The sequence below is a fragment of the Amia ocellicauda genome, unplaced genomic scaffold (assembly GCF_036373705.1).
Source record: "Amia ocellicauda isolate fAmiCal2 unplaced genomic scaffold, fAmiCal2.hap1 HAP1_SCAFFOLD_47, whole genome shotgun sequence".
NCBI lineage: Eukaryota > Metazoa > Chordata > Actinopteri > Amiiformes > Amiidae > Amia > Amia ocellicauda.
In genome coordinates, this window is record NW_027102983.1 from 250,001 (window position 1) to 266,378 (window position 16,378).

Below are 16,378 nucleotides of genomic sequence, written 5' to 3' on the forward strand. Positions count from 1 at the left end.
TGAGATTGAATGTGATCTTTGCTCTCAAGTATGTTCCCAAGTTTTACACTTTCGTGCTTTGCATGAATGGGAATGGAACCGTGTGTGTTGAATGAGGCTCCTTGTGAGCACTGATCTTTGTCCGGTGGAGTTCCTTTTTGTGTTGCTGTAATTGTGTCATTTCTCGATGAGAAAGATTAGGCAACATTTAGTCACTTCTAGCCATGATGCTCAATTTATTTACGAATGTACCCTAGTTACTAGGGACCGTTTACGTTGGAGAACAAGATCTATTGTATGCCTGTGTATTTGGGGAAGTCAAATCTGAAATAATGATGAAATTGCGTGTATCCAAAGTTAAAACTCGTGATTTGTCGCGCTCTGGTGTGTAAAAGATGCAAAAGCTTACAGCACCTGGTATTCCCAGGCGGTCTCCCATCCAAGTACTGACCAGGCCCGAGCCTGCTTAGCTTCCGAGATCGGACGAGATCGGGCGTATTCAGGCTAGTATGGCCGTAAGCCAGGGAGGCTGTCCCTGACGCTCTACTTAAAGGGATGGCAATATCCGTTTCTGCCGTTCATACTTACAGTTGAACTGTCTCTCTACTCTAAAGCCCGGGACACACCAGCGCGCCGCAGACAGTCCCTGCTAATATGCCACGTTGTGGCAACGTTGTGCGTTAGCTGGGGTGCCACACCAGACCGGAACTATATTTTACAAAACGAACACATTTGTCTTGATAAAACAGCTGTAATTGAGTGCCTGACACGCCAGTCAAGCGCAATCTTGAGAAGGTGTGCATTTCAGTAAGGATTTCAATTGACATGCAGTATGAAACTGAAAGGAGGTTTCATCACTATGATGCATAACATTGCATGTATTGTATTTTCAAGTGTGTGCATTCATCCTGTTGTCATTTTGTTTTGAAAGCAGAAGAATCATTCAACAGGTTGCTGAGACAAATGTAAACCAGTAAAACATATGAAGAGAAACAAACCTTGAATATAAGTTCAGTTGTTTAAACATTTGACAAACTATGGTGAGGGGGTAAGAAAACACACAAATCCAGCAGCTCCTGTATTTCAATACACCAGAACCCAATATTATTGGCGAGTCGGTTAGTCCATCATCACAGTTCGAGGGCAGGCATCATTTCAGTAATTTCATCCCGTTGCATTCACATCCGTGCCTTGAATGAGATTGAATGTGATCTTTGCTCTCAAGTATGTTCCCAAGTTTTACACTTTCGTGCTTTGCATGAATGGGAATGGAACCGTGTGTGTTGAATGAGGCTCCTTGTGAGCACTGATCTTTGTCCGGTGGAGTTCCTTTTTGTGTTGCTGTAATTGTGTCATTTCTCGATGAGAAAGATTAGGCAACATTTAGTCACTTCTAGCCATGATGCTCAATTTATTTACGAATGTACCCTAGTTACTAGGGACCGTTTACGTTGGAGAACAAGATCTATTGTATGCCTGTGTATTTGGGGAAGTCAAATCTGAAATAATGATGAAATTGCGTGTATCCAAAGTTAAAACTCGTGATTTGTCGCGCTCTGGTGTGTAAAAGATGCAAAAGCTTACAGCACCTGGTATTCCCAGGCGGTCTCCCATCCAAGTACTGACCAGGCCCGAGCCTGCTTAGCTTCCGAGATCGGACGAGATCGGGCGTATTCAGGCTAGTATGGCCGTAAGCCAGGGAGGCTGTCCCTGACGCTCTACTTAAAGGGATGGCAATATCCGTTTCTGCCGTTCATACTTACAGTTGAACTGTCTCTCTACTCTAAAGCCCGGGACACACCAGCGCGCCGCAGACAGTCCCTGCTAATATGCCACGTTGTGGCAACGTTGTGCGTTAGCTGGGGTGCCACACCAGACCGGAACTATATTTTACAAAACGAACACATTTGTCTTGATAAAACAGCTGTAATTGAGTGCCTGACACGCCAGTCAAGCGCAATCTTGAGAAGGTGTGCATTTCAGTAAGGATTTCAATTGACATGCAGTATGAAACTGAAAGGAGGTTGCATCACTATGATGCATAACATTGCATGTATTGTATTTTCAAGTGTGTGCATTCATCCTGTTGTCATTTTGTTTTGAAAGCAGAAGAATCATTCAACAGGTTGCTGAGACAAATGTAAACCAGTAAAACATATGAAGAGAAACAAACCTTGAATATAAGTTCAGTTGTTTAAACATTTGACAAACTATGGTGAGGGGGTAAGAAAACACACAAATCCAGCAGCTCCTGTATTTCAATACACCAGAACCCAATATTATTGGCGAGTCGGGTAGTCCATCATCACAGTTCGAGGGCAGGCATCATTTCAGTAATTTCACCCCGTTGCATTCACATCCGTGCCTTGAATGAGATTGAATGTGATCTTTGCTCTCAAGTATGTTCCCAAGTTTTACACTTTCGTGCTTTGCATGAATGGGAATGGAACCGTGTGTGTTGAATGAGGCTCCTTGTGAGCACTGATCTTTGTCCGGTGGAGTTCCTTTTTGTGTTGCTGTAATTGTGTCATTTCTCGATGAGAAAGATTAGGCAACATTTAGTCACTTCTAGCCATGATGCTCAATTTATTTACGAATGTACCCTAGTTACTAGGGACCGTTTACGTTGGAGAACAAGATCTATTGTATGCCTGTGTATTTGGGGAAGTCAAATCTGAAATAATGATGAAATTGCGTGTATCCAAAGTTAAAACTCGTGATTTGTCGCGCTCTGGTGTGTAAAAGATGCAAAAGCTTACAGCACCTGGTATTCCCAGGCGGTCTCCCATTCAAGTACTGACCAGGCCCGAGCCTGCTTAGCTTCCGAGATCGGACGAGATCGGGCGTATTCAGACTAGTATGGCCGTAAGCCAGGGAGGGAGGCTGTCCCTGACGCTCTACTTAAAGGGATGGCAATATCCGTTTCTGCCGTTCATACTTACAGTTGAACTGTCTCTCTACTCTAAAGCCCGGGACACACCAGCGCGCCGCAGACAGTCCCTGCTAATATGCCACGTTGTGGCAACGTTGTGCGTTAGCTGGGGTGCCACACCAGACCGGAACTATATTTTACAAAACGAACACATTTGTCTTGATAAAACAGCTGTAATTGAGTGCCTGACACGCCAGTCAAGCGCAATCTTGAGAAGGTGTGCATTTCAGTAAGGATTTCAATTGACATGCAGTATGAAACTGAAAGGAGGTTGCATCACTATGATGCATAACATTGCATGTATTGTATTTTCAAGTGTGTGCATTCATCCTGTTGTCATTTTGTTTTGAAAGCAGAAGAATCATTCAACAGGTTGCTGAGACAAATGTAAACCAGTAAAACATATGAAGAGAAACAAACCTTGAATATAAGTTCAGTTGTTTAAACATTTGACAAACTATGGTGAGGGGGTAAGAAAACACACAAATCCAGCAGCTCCTGTATTTCAATACACCAGAACCCAATATTATTGGCGAGTCGGGTAGTCCATCATCACAGTTCGAGGGCAGGCATCATTTCAGTAATTTCATCCCGTTGCATTCACATCCGTGCCTTGAATGAGATTCAATGTGATCTTTGCTCTCAAGTATGTTCCCAAGTTTTACACTTTCGTGCTTTGCATGAATGGGAATGGAACCGTGTGTGTTGAATGAGGCTCCTTGTGAGCACTGATCTTTGTCCGGTGGAGTTCCTTTTTGTGTTGCTGTAATTGTGTCATTTCTCGATGAGAAAGATTAGGCAACATTTAGTCACTTCTAGCCATGATGCTCAATTTATTTACGAATGTACCCTAGTTACTAGGGACCGTTTACGTTGGAGAACAAGATCTATTGTATGCCTGTGTATTTGGGGAAGTCAAATCTGAAATAATGATGAAATTGCGTGTATCCAAAGTTAAAACTCGTGATTTGTCGCGCTCTGGTGTGTAAAAGATGCAAAAGCTTACAGCACCTGGTATTCCCAGGCGGTCTCCCATCCAAGTACTGACCAGGCCCGAGCCTGCTTAGCTTCCGAGATCGGACGAGATCGGGCGTATTCAGGCTAGTATGGCCGTAAGCCAGGGAGGGTGTCCCTGACGCTCTACTTAAAGGGATGGCAATATCCGTTTCTGCCGTTCATACTTACAGTTGAACTGTCTCTCTACTCTAAAGCCCGGGACACACCAGCGCGCCGCAGACAGTCCCTGCTAATATGCCACGTTGTGGCAACGTTGTGCGTTAGCTGGGGTGCCACACCAGACCGGAACTATATTTTACAAAACGAACACATTTGTCTTGATAAAACAGCTGTAATTGAGTGCCTGACACGCCAGTCAAGCGCAATCTTGAGAAGGTGTGCATTTCAGTAAGGATTTCAATTGACATGCAGTATGAAACTGAAAGGAGGTTGCATCACTATGATGCATAACATTGCATGTATTGTATTTTCAAGTGTGTGCATTCATCCTGTTGTCATTTTGTTTTGAAAGCAGAAGAATCATTCAACAGGTTGCTGAGACAAATGTAAACCAGTAAAACATATGAAGAGAAACAAACCTTGAATATAAGTTCAGTTGTTTAAACATTTGACAAACTATGGTGAGGGGGTAAGAAAACACACAAATCCAGCAGCTCCTGTATTTCAATACACCAGAACCCAATATTATTGGCGAGTCGGGTAGTCCATCATCACAGTTCGAGGGCAGGCATCATTTCAGTAATTTCACCCCGTTGCATTCACATCCGTGCCTTGAATGAGATTGAATGTGATCTTTGCTATCAAGTATGTTCCCAAGTTTTACACTTTCGTGCTTTGCATGAATGGGAATGGAACCGTGTGTGTTGAATGAGGCTCCTTGTGAGCACTGATCTTTGTCCGGTGGAGTTCCTTTTTGTGTTGCTGTAATTGTGTCATTTCTCGATGAGAAAGATTAGGCAACATTTAGTCACTTCTAGCCATGATGCTCAATTTATTTACGAATGTACCCTAGTTACTAGGGACCGTTTACGTTGGAGAACAAGATCTATTGTATGCCTGTGTATTTGGGGAAGTCAAATCTGAAATAATGATGAAATTGCGTGTATCCAAAGTTAAAACTCGTGATTTGTCGCGCTCTGGTGTGTAAAAGATGCAAAAGCTTACAGCACCTGGTATTCCCAGGCGGTCTCCCATCCAAGTACTGACCAGGCCCGAGCCTGCTTAGCTTCCGAGATCGGACGAGATCGGGCGTATTCAGGCTAGTATGGCCGTAAGCCAGGGAGGCTGTCCCTGACGCTCTACTTAAAGGGATGGCAATATCCGTTTCTGCCGTTCATACTTACAGTTGAACTGTCTCTCTACTCTAAAGCCCGGGACACACCAGCGCGCCGCAGACAGTCCCTGCTAATATGCCACGTTGTGGCAACGTTGTGCGTTAGCTGGGGTGCCACACCAGACCGGAACTATATTTTACAAAACGAACACATTTGTCTTGATAAAACAGCTGTAATTGAGTGCCTGACACTCCAGTCAAGCGCAATCTTGAGAAGGTGTGCATTTCAGTAAGGATTTCAATTGACATGCAGTATGAAACTGAAAGGAGGTTGCATCACTATGATGCATAACATTGCATGTTTTGTATTTTCAAGTGTGTGCATTCATCCTGTTGTCATTTTGTTTTGAAAGCAGAAGAATCATTCAACAGGTTGCTGAGACAAATGTAAACCAGTAAAACATATGAAGAGAAACAAACCTTGAATATAAGTTCAGTTGTTTAAACATTTGACAAACTATGGTGAGGGGGTAAGAAAACACACAAATCCAGCAGCTCCTGTATTTCAATACACCAGAACCCAATATTATTGGCGAGTCGGGTAGTCCATCATCACAGTTCGAGGGCAGGCATCATTTCAGTAATTTCATCCCGTTGCATTCACATCCGTGCCTTGAATGAGATTCAATGTGATCTTTGCTCTCAAGTATGTTCCCAAGTTTTACACTTTCGTGCTTTGCATGAATGGGAATGGAACCGTGTGTGTTGAATGAGGCTCCTTGTGAGCACTGAACTTTGTCCGGTGGAGTTCCTTTTTGTGTTGCTGTAATTGTGTCATTTCTCGATGAGAAAGATTAGGCAACATTTAGTCACTTCTAGCCATGATGCTCAATTTATTTACAAATGTACACTAGTTACTAGGGACCGTTTACGTTGGAGAACAAGATCTATTGTATGCCTGTGTATTTGGGGAAGTCAAATCTGAAATAATGATGAAATTGCGTGTATCCAAAGTTAAAACTTGTGATTTGTCGCCCTTTGGTGTGTAAAAGATGCAAAAGCTTACAGCACCTGGTATTCCCAGGCGGTCTCCCATCCAAGTACTGACAAGGCCCGAGCCTGCTTAGCTTCCGAGATCGGACGAGATCGGGCGTATTCAGGCTAGTATGGCCGTAAGCCAGGGAGGCTGTCCCTGACGCTCTACTTAAAGGGAAGGCAATATCCGTTTCTGCCGTTCATACTTACAGTTGAACTGTCTCTCTACTCTAAAGCCCGGGACACACCAGCGCGCCGCAGACAGTCCCTGCTAACACGAAACGTTGTGGCAACATTGTGGCAACGTTGTGCGTTAGCTGGGGTGCCACACCAGACCGGAACTATATATTACAAAACGAACACATTGTCTTGATAAAACAGCTGTAATTGAGTGCCTGACACGCCAGTCAAGCGCAATCTTGAGAAGGTGTGCATTTCAGTAAGGATTTCAATTGACATGCAGTATGAAACTGAAAGGAGGTTGCATCACTATGATGCATAACATTGCATGTATTGTATTTTCAAGTGTGTGCATTCATCCTGTTGTCATTTTGTTTTGAAAGCAGAAGAATCATTCAACAGGTTGCTGAGACAAATGTAAACCAGTAAAACATATGAAGAGAAACAAACCTTGAATATAAGTTCAGTTGTTTAAACATTTGACAAACTATGGTGAGGGGGTAAGAAAACACACAAATCCAGCAGCTCCTGTATTTCAATACACCAGAACCCAATATTATTGGCGAGTCGGGTAGTCCATCATCACAGTTCGAGGGCAGGCATCATTTCAGTAATTTCATCCCGTTGCATTCACATCCGTGCCTTGAATGAGATTCAATGTGATCTTTGCTCTCAAGTATGTTCCCAAGTTTTACACTTTCGTGCTTTGCATGAATGGGAATGGAACCGTGTGTGTTGAATGAGGCTCCTTGTGAGCACTGAACTTTGTCCGGTGGAGTTCCTTTTTGTGTTGCTGTAATTGTGTCATTTCTCGATGAGAAAGATTAGGCAACATTTAGTCACTTCTAGCCATGATGCTCAATTTATTTACAAATGTACACTAGTTACTAGGGACCGTTTACGTTGGAGAACAAGATCTATTGTATGCCTGTGTATTTGGGGAAGTCAAATCTGAAATAATGATGAAATTGCGTGTATCCAAAGTTAAAACTTGTGATTTGTCGCCCTTTGGTGTGTAAAAGATGCAAAAGCTTACAGCACCTGGTATTCCCAGGCGGTCTCCCATCCAAGTACTGACAAGGCCCGAGCCTGCTTAGCTTCCGAGATCGGACGAGATCGGGCGTATTCAGGCTAGTATGGCCGTAAGCCAGGGAGGCTGTCCCTGACGCTCTACTTAAAGGGAAGGCAATATCCGTTTCTGCCGTTCATACTTACAGTTGAACTGTCTCTCTACTCTAAAGCCCGGGACACACCAGCGCGCCGCAGACAGTCCCTGCTAACACGAAACGTTGTGGCAACATTGTGGCAACGTTGTGCGTTAGCTGGGGTGCCACACCAGACCGGAACTATATATTACAAAACGAACACATTGTCTTGATAAAACAGCTGTAATTGAGTGCCTGACACGCCAGTCAAGCGCAATCTTGAGAAGGTGTGCATTTCAGTAAGGATTTCAATTGACATGCAGTATGAAACTGAAAGGAGGTTGCATCACTATGATGCATAACATTGCATGTATTGTATTTTCAAGTGTGTGCATTCATCCTGTTGTCATTTTGTTTTGAAAGCAGAAGAATCATTCAACAGGTTGCTGAGACAAATGTAAACCAGTAAAACATATGAAGAGAAACAAACCTTGAATATAAGTTCAGTTGTTTAAACATTTGACAAACTATGGTGAGGGGGTAAGAAAACACACAAATCCAGCAGCTCCTGTATTTCAATACACCAGAAGCCAATATTATTGGCGAGTCGGGTAGTCCATCATCACAGTTCGAGGGCAGGCATCATTTCAGTAATTTCATCCCGTTGCATTCACATCCGTGCCTTGAATGAGATTCAATGTGATCTTTGCTCTCAAGTATGTTCCCAAGTTTTACACTTTCGTGCTTTGCATGAATGGGAATGGAACCGTGTGTGTTGAATGAGGCTCCTTGTGAGCACTGAACTTTGTCCGGTGGAGTTCCTTTTTGTGTTGCTGTAATTGTGTCATTTCTCGATGAGAAAGATTAGGCAACATTTAGTCACTTCTAGCCATGATGCTCAATTTATTTACAAATGTACACTAGTTACTAGGGACCGTTTACGTTGGAGAACAAGATCTATTGTATGCCTGTGTATTTGGGGAAGTCAAATCTGAAATAATGATGAAATTGCGTGTATCCAAAGTTAAAACTTGTGATTTGTCGCCCTTTGGTGTGTAAAAGATGCAAAAGCTTACAGCACCTGGTATTCCCAGGCGGTCTCCCATCCAAGTACTGACCAGGCCCGAGCCTGCTTAGCTTCCGAGATCGGACGAGATCGGGCGTATTCAGGCTAGTATGGCCATAAGCCAGGGAGGCTGTCCCTGACGCTCTACTTAAAGGGAAGGCAATATCCGTTTCTGCCATTCATACTTACAGTTGAACTGTCTCTCTACTCTAAAGCCCGGGACACACCAGCGCGCCGCAGACAGTCCCTGCTAACACGCCACGTTGTGGCAACATTGTGGCAACGTTGTGCGTTAGCTGGGGTGCCACACCAGACCGGAACTATATATTACAAAACGAACACATTGTCTTGATAAAACAGCTGTAATTGAGTGCCTGACACGCCAGTCAAGCGCAATCTTGAGAAGGTGTGCATTTCAGTAAGGATTTCAATTGACATGCAGTATGAAACTGAAAGGAGGTTGCATCACTATGATGCATAACATTGCATGTATTGTATTTTCAAGTGTGTGCATTCATCCTTTTGTCATTTTGTTTTGAAAGCAGAAGAATCATTCAACAGGTTGCTGAGACAAATGTAAACCAGTAAAACATATGAAGAGAAACAAACCTTGAATATAAGTTCAGTTGTTTAAACATTTGACAAACTATGGTGAGGGGGTAAGAAAACACACAAATCCAGCAGCTCCTGTATTTCAATACACCAGAACCCAATATTATTGGCGAGTCGGGTAGTCCATCATCACAGTTCGAGGGCAGGCATCATTTCAGTAATTTCATCCCGTTGCATTCACATCCGTGCCTTGAATGAGATTGAATATGATCTTTGCTCTCAAGTATGTTCCCAAGTTTTACACTTTCGTGCTTTGCATGAATGGGAATGGAACCGTGTGTGTTGAATGAGGCTCCTTGTGAGCACTGAACTTTGTCCGGTGGAGTTCCTTTTTGTGTTGCTATAATTGTGTCATTTCTCGATGAGAAAGATTAGGCAACATTTAGTCACTTCTAGCCATGATGCTCAATTTATTTACAAATGTACACTAGTTACTAGGGACCGTTTACGTTGGAGAACAAGATCTATTGTATGCCTGTGTATTTGGGGAAGTCAAATCTGAAATAATGATGAAATTGCGTGTATCCAAAGTTAAAACTTGTGATTTGTCGCCCTTTGGTGTGTAAAAGATGCAAAAGCTTACAGCACCTGGTATTCCCAGGCGGTCTCCCATCCAAGTACTGACCAGGCCCGAGCCTGCTTAGCTTCCGAGATCGGACGAGATCGGGCGTATTCAGGCTAGTATGGCCATAAGCCAGGGAGGCTGTCCCTGACGCTCTACTTAAAGGGAAGGCAATATCCGTTTCTGCCATTCATACTTACAGTTGAACTGTCTCTCTACTCTAAAGCCCGGGACACACCAGCGCGCCGCAGACAGTCCCTGCTAACACGAAACGTTGTGGCAACGTTGTGCGTTAGCTGGGGTGCCACACCAGACCGGAACTATATTTTACAAAACGAACACATTGTCTTGATAATACAGCTGTAATTGAGTGCCTGACACGCCAGTCAAGCGCAATCTTGAGAAGGTGTGCATTTCAGTAAGGATTTCAATTGACATGCAGTATGAAACTGAAAGGAGGTTGCATCACTATGATGCATAACATTGCATGTATTGTATTTTCAAGTGTGTGCATTCATCCTGTTGTCATTTTGTTTTGAAAGCAGAAGAATCATTCAACAGGTTGCTGAGACAAATGTAAACCAGTAAAACATATGAAGAGAAACAAACCTTGAATATAAGTTCAGTTGTTTAAACATTTGACAAACTATGGTGAGGGGGTAAGAAAACACACAAATCCAGCAGCTCCTGTATTTCAATACACCAGAACCCAATATTATTGGCGAGTCGGGTAGTCCATCATCACAGTTCGAGGGCAGGCATCATTTCAGTAATTTCATCCCGTTGCATTCACATCCGTGCCTTGAATGAGATTGAATGTGATCTTTGCTCTCAAGTATGTTCCCAAGTTTTACACTTTCGTGCTTTGCATGAATGGGAATGGAACCGTGTGTGTTGAATGAGGCTCCTTGTGAGCACTGATCTTTGTCCGGTGGAGTTCCTTTTTGTGTTGCTGTAATTGTGTCATTTCTCGATGAGAAAGATTAGGCAACATTTAGTCACTTCTAGCCATGATGCTCAATTTATTTACGAATGTACCCTAGTTACTAGGGACCGTTTACGTTGGAGAACAAGATCTATTGTATGCCTGTGTATTTGGGGAAGTCAAATCTGAAATAATGATGAAATTGCGTGTATCCAAAGTTAAAACTCGTGATTTGTCGCCCTTTGGTGTGTAAAAGATGCAAAAGCTTACAGCACCTGGTATTCCCAGGCGGTCTCCCATCCAAGTACTGACCAGGCCCGAGCCTGCTTAGCTTCCGAGATCGGACGAGATCGGGCGTATTCAGGCTAGTATGGCCGTAAGCCAGGGAGGCTGTCCCTGACGCTCTACTTAAAGGGATGGCAATATCCGTTTCTGCCGTTCATACTTACAGTTGAACTGTCTCTCTACTCTAAAGCCCGGGACACACCAGCGCGCCGCAGACAGTCCCTGCTAATATGCCACGTTGTGGCAACGTTGTGCGTTAGCTGGGGTGCCACACCAGACCGGAACTATATTTTACAAAACGAACACATTTGTCTTGATAAAACAGCTGTAATTGAGTGCCTGACACGCCAGTCAAGCGCAATCTTGAGAAGGTGTGCATTTCAGTAAGGATTTCAATTGACATGCAGTATGAAACTGAAAGGAGGTTGCATCACTATGATGCATAACATTGCATGTATTGTATTTTCAAGTGTGTGCATTCATCCTGTTGTCATTTTGTTTTGAAAGCAGAAGAATCATTCAACAGGTTGCTGAGACAAATGTAAACCAGTAAAACATATGAAGAGAAACAAACCTTGAATATAAGTTCAGTTGTTTAAACATTTGACAAACTATGGTGAGGGGGTAAGAAAACACACAAATCCAGCAGCTCCTGTATTTCAATACACCAGAACCCAATATTATTGGCGAGTCGGGTAGTCCATCATCACAGTTCGAGGGCAGGCATCATTTCAGTAATTTCATCCCGTTGCATTCACATCCGTGCCTTGAATGAGATTGAATGTGATCTTTGCTCTCAAGTATGTTCCCAAGTTTTACACTTTCGTGCTTTGCATGAATGGGAATGGAACTGTGTGTGTTGAATGAGGCTCCTTGTGAGCACTGATCTTTGTCCGGTGGAGTTCCTTTTTGTGTTGCTGTAATTGTGTCATTTCTCGATGAGAAAGATTAGGCAACATTTAGTCACTTCTAGCCATGATGCTCAATTTATTTACGAATGTACCCTAGTTACTAAGGACCGTTTACGTTGGAGAACAAGATCTATTGTATGCCTGTGTATTTGGGGAAGTCAAATCTGAAATAATGATGAAATTGCGTGTATCCAAAGTTAAAACTCGTGATTTGTCGCGCTCTGGTGTGTAAAAGATGCAAAAGCTTACAGCACCTGGTATTCCCAGGCGGTCTCCCATCCAAGTACTGACCAGGCCCGAGCCTGCTTAGCTTCCGAGATCGGACGAGATCGGGCGTATTCAGGCTAGTATGGCCGTAAGCCAGGGAGGCTGTCCCTGACGCTCTACTTAAAGGGATGGCAATATCCGTTTCTGCCGTTCATACTTACAGTTGAACTGTCTCTCTACTCTAAAGCCCGGGACACACCAGCGCGCCGCAGACAGTCCCTGCTAATATGCCACGTTGTGGCAACGTTGTGCGTTAGCTGGGGTGCCACACCAGACCGGATCTATATTTTACAAAACGAACACATTTGTCTTGATAAAACAGCTGTAATTGAGTGCCTGACACGCCAGTCAAGCGCAATCTTGAGAAGGTGTGCATTTCAGTAAGGATTTCAATTGACATGCAGTATGAAACTGAAAGGAGGTTGCATCACTATGATGCATAACATTGCATGTATTGTATTTTCAAGTGTGTGCATTCATCCTGTTGTCATTTTGTTTTGAAAGCAGAAGAATCATTCAACAGGTTGCTGAGACAAATGTAAACCAGTAAAACATATGAAGAGAAACAAACCTTGAATATAAGTTCAGTTGTTTAAACATTTGACAAACTATGGTGAGGGGGTAAGAAAACACACAAATCCAGCAGCTCCTGTATTTCAATACACCAGAACCCAATATTATTGGCGAGTCGGGTAGTCCATCATCACAGTTCGAGGGCAGGCATCATTTCAGTAATTTCACCCCGTTGCATTCACATCCGTGCCTTGAATGAGATTGAATGTGATCTTTGCTCTCAAGTATGTTCCCAAGTTTTACACTTTCGTGCTTTGCATGAATGGGAATGGAACCGTGTGTGTTGAATGAGGCTCCTTGTGAGCACTGATCTTTGTCCGGTGGAGTTCCTTTTTGTGTTGCTGTAATTGTGTCATTTCTCGATGAGAAAGATTAGGCAACATTTAGTCACTTCTAGCCATGATGCTCAATTTATTTACGAATGTACCCTAGTTACTAGGGACCGTTTACGTTGGAGAACAAGATCTATTGTATGCCTGTGTATTTGGGGAAGTCAAATCTGAAATAATGATGAAATTGCGTGTATCCAAAGTTAAAACTCGTGATTTGTCGCGCTCTGGTGTGTAAAAGATGCAAAAGCTTACAGCACCTGGTATTCCCAGGCGGTCTCCCATCCAAGTACTGACCAGGCCCGAGCCTGCTTAGCTTCCGAGATCGGACGAGATCGGGCGTATTCAGGCTAGTATGGCCGTAAGCCAGGGAGGCTGTCCCTGACGCTCTACTTAAAGGGATGGCAATATCCGTTTCTGCCGTTCATACTTACAGTTGAACTGTCTCTCTACTCTAAAGCCCGGGACACACCAGCGCGCCGCAGACAGTCCCTGCTAATATGCCACGTTGTGGCAACGTTGTGCGTTAGCTGGGGTGCCACACCAGACCGGAACTATATTTTACAAAACGAACACATTTGTCTTGATAAAACAGCTGTAATTGAGTGCCTGACACGCCAGTCAAGTGCAATCTTGAGAAGGTGTGCATTTCAGTAAGGATTTCAATTGACATGCAGTATGAAACTGAAAGGAGGTTGCATCACTATGATGCATAACATTGCATGTTTTGTATTTTCAAGTGTGTGCATTCATCCTGTTGTCATTTTGTTTTGAAAGCAGAAGAATCATTCAACAGGTTGCTGAGACAAATGTAAACCAGTAAAACATATGAAGAGAAACAAACCTTGAATATAAGTTCAGTTGTTTAAACATTTGACAAACTATGGTGAGGGGGTAAGAAAACACACAAATCCAGCAGCTCCTGTATTTCAATACACCAGAACCCAATATTATTGGCGAGTCGGGTAGTCCATCATCACAGTTCGAGGGCAGGCATCATTTCAGTAATTTCATCCCGTTGCATTCACATCCGTGCCTTGAATGAGATTCAATGTGATCTTTGCTCTCAAGTATGTTCCCAAGTTTTACACTTTCGTGCTTTGCATGAATGGGAATGGAACCGTGTGTGTTGAATGAGGCTCCTTGTGAGCACTGAACTTTGTCCGGTGGAGTTCCTTTTTGTGTTGCTGTAATTGTGTCATTTCTCGATGAGAAAGATTAGGCAACATTTAGTCACTTCTAGCCATGATGCTCAATTTATTTACAAATGTACAATAGTTACTAGGGACCGATTACGTTGGAGAACAAGATCTATTGAATGCCTGTGTATTTGGGGAAGTCAAATCTGAAATAATGATGAAATTGCGTGTATCCAAAGTTAAAACTTGTGATTTGTCGCCCTTTGGTGTGTAAAAGATGCAAAAGCTTACAGCACCTGGTATTCCCAGGCGGTCTCCCATCCAAGTACTGACAAGGCCCGAGCCTGCTTAGCTTCCGAGATCGGACGAGATCGGGCGTATTCAGGCTAGTATGGCCGTAAGCCAGGGAGGCTGTCCCTGACGCTCTACTTAAAGGGAAGGCAATATCCGTTTCTGCCGTTCATACTTACAGTTGAACTGTCTCTCTACTCTAAAGCCCGGGACACACCAGCGCGCCGCAGACAGTCCCTGCTAACACGAAACGTTGTGGCAACATTGTGGCAACGTTGTGCGTTAGCTGGGGTGCCACACCAGACCGGAACTATATATTACAAAACGAACACATTGTCTTGATAAAACAGCTGTAATTGAGTGCCTGACACGCCAGTCAAGCGCAATCTTGAGAAGGTGTGCATTTCAGTAAGGATTTCAATTGACATGCAGTATGAAACTGAAAGGAGGTTGCATCACTATGATGCATAACATTGCATGTATTGTATTTTCAAGTGTGTGCATTCATCCTGTTTACATTTTGTTTTGAAAGCAGAAGAATCATTCAACAGGTTGCTGAGACAAATGTAAACCAGTAAAACATATGAAGAGAAACAAACCTTGAATATAAGTTCAGTTGTTTAAACATTTGACAAACTATGGTGAGGGGGTAAGAAAACACACAAATCCAGCAGCTCCTGTATTTCAATACACCAGAAGCCAATATTATTGGCGAGTCGGGTAGTCCATCATCACAGTTCGAGGGCAGGCATCATTTCAGTAATTTCATCCCGTTGCATTCACATCCGTGCCTTGAATGAGATTCAATGTGATCTTTGCTCTCAAGTATGTTCCCAAGTTTTACACTTTCGTGCTTTGCATGAATGGGAATGGAACCGTGTGTGTTGAATGAGGCTCCTTGTGAGCACTGAACTTTGTCCGGTGGAGTTCCTTTTTGTGTTGCTGTAATTGTGTCATTTCTCGATGAGAAAGATTAGGCAACATTTAGTCACTTCTAGCCATGATGCTCAATTTATTTACAAATGTACACTAGTTACTAGGGACCGTTTACGTTGGAGAACAAGATCTATTGTATGCCTGTGTATTTGGGGAAGTCAAATCTGAAATAATGATGAAATTGCGTGTATCCAAAGTTAAAACTTGTGATTTGTCGCCCTTTGGTGTGTAAAAGATGCAAAAGCTTACAGCACCTGGTATTCCCAGGCGGTCTCCCATCCAAGTACTGACCAGGCCCGAGCCTGCTTAGTTTCCGAGATCGGACGAGATTGGGCGTATTCAGGCTAGTATGGCCGTAAGCCAGGGAGGCTGTCCCTGACGCTCTACTTAAAGGGAAGGCAATATCCGTTTCTGCCGTTCATACTTACAGTTGAACTGTCTCTCTACTCTAAAGCCCGGGACACACCAGCGCGCCGCAGACAGTCCCTGCTAACACGCCACGTTGTGGCAACATTGTGGCAACGTTGTGCGTTAGCTGGGGTGCCACACCAGACCGGAACTATATATTACAAAACGAACACATTGTCTTGATAAAACAGCTGTAATTGAGTGCCTGACACGCCAGTCAAGCGCAATCTTGAGAAGGTGTGCATTTCAGTAAGGATTTCAATTGACATGCAGTATGAAACTGAAAGGAGGTTGCATCACTATGATGCATAACATTGCATGTATTGTATTTTCAAGTGTTTGCATTCATCCTGTTGTCATTTTGTTTTGAAAGCAGAAGAATCATTCAACAGGTTGCTGAGACAAATGTAAACCAGTAAAACATATGAAGAGAAACAAACCTTGAATATAAGTTCAGTTGTTTAAACATTTGACAAACTATGGTGAGGGGGTAAGAAAACACACAAATCCAGC

At 43.3% G+C, this 16,378-nt stretch overlaps 14 non-coding genes across 14 annotated transcripts; all 14 read right to left on the reverse strand.

Annotated features, from left to right (window-relative positions):
- Positions 1-381: 381 nt before the first annotated feature.
- On the reverse strand, positions 382-500 carry LOC136736812 (5S ribosomal RNA). The gene has a single exon (XR_010811862.1). It is a non-coding gene; the product is annotated as a 5S ribosomal RNA (ribosomal RNA).
- A 1,056-nt stretch (positions 501-1,556) lies between these two features.
- Positions 1,557-1,675, reverse strand: LOC136736824 (5S ribosomal RNA). Its single transcript, XR_010811873.1, has one exon. It is a non-coding gene; the product is annotated as a 5S ribosomal RNA (ribosomal RNA).
- Positions 1,676-2,731: 1,056 nt separating this feature from the next.
- Positions 2,732-2,850, reverse strand: LOC136737299 (5S ribosomal RNA). The gene has a single exon (XR_010812264.1). It is a non-coding gene; the product is annotated as a 5S ribosomal RNA (ribosomal RNA).
- Positions 2,851-3,910: 1,060 nt separating this feature from the next.
- Positions 3,911-4,029, reverse strand: LOC136736835 (5S ribosomal RNA). The gene has a single exon (XR_010811881.1). It is a non-coding gene; the product is annotated as a 5S ribosomal RNA (ribosomal RNA).
- Positions 4,030-5,085: 1,056 nt separating this feature from the next.
- On the reverse strand, positions 5,086-5,204 carry LOC136736846 (5S ribosomal RNA). The gene has a single exon (XR_010811886.1). It is a non-coding gene; the product is annotated as a 5S ribosomal RNA (ribosomal RNA).
- Positions 5,205-6,260: 1,056 nt separating this feature from the next.
- Positions 6,261-6,379, reverse strand: LOC136737392 (5S ribosomal RNA). The gene has a single exon (XR_010812354.1). It is a non-coding gene; the product is annotated as a 5S ribosomal RNA (ribosomal RNA).
- A 1,066-nt stretch (positions 6,380-7,445) lies between these two features.
- Positions 7,446-7,564, reverse strand: LOC136737393 (5S ribosomal RNA). The gene has a single exon (XR_010812355.1). It is a non-coding gene; the product is annotated as a 5S ribosomal RNA (ribosomal RNA).
- A 1,066-nt stretch (positions 7,565-8,630) lies between these two features.
- Positions 8,631-8,749, reverse strand: LOC136737127 (5S ribosomal RNA). The gene has a single exon (XR_010812098.1). It is a non-coding gene; the product is annotated as a 5S ribosomal RNA (ribosomal RNA).
- Positions 8,750-9,815: 1,066 nt separating this feature from the next.
- On the reverse strand, positions 9,816-9,934 carry LOC136737128 (5S ribosomal RNA). The gene has a single exon (XR_010812099.1). It is a non-coding gene; the product is annotated as a 5S ribosomal RNA (ribosomal RNA).
- Positions 9,935-10,989: 1,055 nt separating this feature from the next.
- LOC136736857 (5S ribosomal RNA) lies at positions 10,990-11,108 on the reverse strand. The gene has a single exon (XR_010811895.1). It is a non-coding gene; the product is annotated as a 5S ribosomal RNA (ribosomal RNA).
- A 1,056-nt stretch (positions 11,109-12,164) lies between these two features.
- LOC136736868 (5S ribosomal RNA) lies at positions 12,165-12,283 on the reverse strand. The gene has a single exon (XR_010811899.1). It is a non-coding gene; the product is annotated as a 5S ribosomal RNA (ribosomal RNA).
- A 1,056-nt stretch (positions 12,284-13,339) lies between these two features.
- Positions 13,340-13,458, reverse strand: LOC136736880 (5S ribosomal RNA). Its single transcript, XR_010811901.1, has one exon. It is a non-coding gene; the product is annotated as a 5S ribosomal RNA (ribosomal RNA).
- Positions 13,459-14,514: 1,056 nt separating this feature from the next.
- Positions 14,515-14,633, reverse strand: LOC136737394 (5S ribosomal RNA). Its single transcript, XR_010812356.1, has one exon. It is a non-coding gene; the product is annotated as a 5S ribosomal RNA (ribosomal RNA).
- A 1,066-nt stretch (positions 14,634-15,699) lies between these two features.
- On the reverse strand, positions 15,700-15,818 carry LOC136736766 (5S ribosomal RNA). The gene has a single exon (XR_010811821.1). It is a non-coding gene; the product is annotated as a 5S ribosomal RNA (ribosomal RNA).
- Between the last annotated feature and the right edge of the window lie 560 nt (positions 15,819-16,378).